This window comes from Corvus brachyrhynchos, unplaced genomic scaffold (assembly GCF_000691975.1).
Source record: "Corvus brachyrhynchos isolate BGI_N302 unplaced genomic scaffold, ASM69197v1 scaffold115, whole genome shotgun sequence".
NCBI classification, from domain to species: Eukaryota; Metazoa; Chordata; class Aves; order Passeriformes; family Corvidae; genus Corvus; species Corvus brachyrhynchos.
Window position 1 is genome coordinate 603,115 of NW_008239553.1, and position 2,491 is coordinate 605,605.

The window sequence follows — 2,491 nt, forward strand, 5'->3', positions numbered from 1 at the left end:
GAATGAGTATGGAAAGGATTCCTAGGCACCACAGCTCCCTGTACAAGCATCTCTCTCACTGATGCTGTATTGATTTTGCCCAGGAGGGATGCATGGACAGTTTGACCTTTCTGCAAATGTTGTTAAAACAACAAACAAGCCGAGGCAGGTGGGTGAAACCAATTTCCAAGAAGATGGTTAACCCATTCTCCACCTCCCAGAGAGGAAAATTGCCCTGGTCAGAGGTGTGTGACACTTGGTTACCTCTTACCCCTTCATCTACTTGCCAAGAGTGGGTATAAAGGTAAAAATTCACTCCTTCCTGTGAGCTAAGGAGGTGTTGGCTGTGCAAAACACCTTTCCTGAAATACCAGTGTAACCTATGCACTGGAAAAGGGTGAAGTCCATGCCCTGAGTTCCTCTTGGCTGTCAGACCACTGAGGGGAACACAGGTAAAATCTTGAATCCAAATACCACCACTCCCCATCCCAAAAGAAGAAAGGATCAGTCTGAATGTACAAGAATTCCAGGATCTAGTACAAGATATCAGAAATATCCTCTCCTCATTCAGAGGGGACAATCACAACAAAATACTAAAAGCCTCAGACCTCTACAAGACAGAAAACTAGAGAAAGTTTTGAGCAGCCACAAGCCTTGAACTGCTCCTCCACAAAGCAGGATAACACTGGCACCTGAAGGGCACCTTTTCCTGGCACACCAAGCACAGCTGAGTGCAAGGAGCAATCAGAGCAAGGAACAGCATTTGAAGCAAAGTTGGGAGCAGATGCCATTTTTGTTCAACATGTACAACTGTTCTGAGAAAAGCAGAATTACTGGAGCGGGGTTGAGGGGATATTCCTCTCTTTGACAAAAGCTGTCACTGAGTCAGAAGCCCACAGCAGGAACAATGATGTGGGATTACAAAAAGGGGTGGAGGGGAATAGGGGAGTAGCTATGTTTATGAGAGATAGTGGGAAATTTCCTGCCAATGCTTTTAAAGATAAATTTCTAGTTGTCTTCAGAAAGCACGCAGCAGAAAAACCTTAGTTTTTAAACTGACCAGCTCAAGATATCTATTTCTTAGAAAAAAAAAAAAAATCACTATCTCCTACATTCTAATATTCAGTTATTACTCCAAACCAGCAGTTTCCCAAATCAGTAAGTCACCAGAATCAGTTAAGCATCTTGCAGAACCACATCAGAACTGAGAGCAAGTTTCTTCAGTTCAACATTTGCTAAGACCTCGAGTGATCCAACCCGAAGCATTAATTAATTAAGCACCCCCAGCTCTTGAAAACCAATTAATAAATTTTCCTTCCTCTGTCACGGGAATAACAACTGGTTTTTGCAGTGATATACAAATGCCACTGCACTCAGTGAGCTCCACTCTGCTGCTTTAGAGCAAAAGCAGGAAGTCGGAACAGAAAATTCCTAGGGAGAAACTCTGCTGAGACACGGCAACTCGCAAACTCATCCAGACTTCCTGCTAAAATAATTCTTTGCTCAAATGACAGAGGCTTTCCTCCCTCCCTTCCACCCCATTTTGTCTCTCTGCAGGTGTCCCCAGGTACCTCGAGCAGTAGGACAGTGTTGCTCCCCTTCCCTGGAAGCAGCAGTATATTCCACAGCAAAAAGCTAGCGGGGAAGGAACACCGCCACTGTAAATAGAGGATCGGAGCCGGTCCAAGCCAGGAGGTGTGGTTTGCACTGCTCCCTACGCATCTCAGCCCCTTTCCAACACAGCCTAGTAACCCTCAGTTCAGAAAGCAGCACGAGAAAAACCTGCCCTTGAGCTTCCAAGGTAAATTCTTTGTAATCCTGCCTTGCACACAGCTGCAAAGGAGAAGGGCTGGTTTCTGAGCTGCCTTAGAGGGGAAGAAGGGGTAGGAAAGCAGATGATCCCTCATCTCACACTGAACTTACCTTCCCTGAGAAACTCTAGCTGTGCTTGTACTTAGCTTGCTGTCTTCTCTCCAACCAACTTCGATCAGGGAAGTCCTGCCTCAAGTTTAACTCCACTTTTTACAAGGCTGGCAATCTGCTTCACACAGAGAAGCACAGAGAACTCAGGAAAAGAGTAAAGCAAAGCATAAGATGACAGGGCAAGGAACATGTTTCCAAAGCACCATAAAACACACACAAACAGGGGTGGGTGCTCATCCCAGGACTGTCTCACTAAAGCAGCCAGAGATGCCATCCTCTCTCCTGCCACTGACCAGAGCACCACTCTGTTCCACAGCATCCCCAAAAGGAAGCAAAGCCATCCCTGCCTGCTAACAGCTGGAAATGCTGATGGGGATTTGTTGTTCAATGGCAGCTCCAGAGTCTCCAGGCAGCATGAAGATGCTCTCAGCTGTGTCAGCTCCCACTAGTTAAACCTGAGGTCTTCTCAGGAAAGGTGACAAAGGAAAGGAAAAAAAGAGTGTTGAGACCCTGGCAGCCTGGCTCTTCAGCACCTGGTGTGGTTATGTGCCCTTTTCTCACCCCTACCCCAAATGCCTCTTTTGCCCAG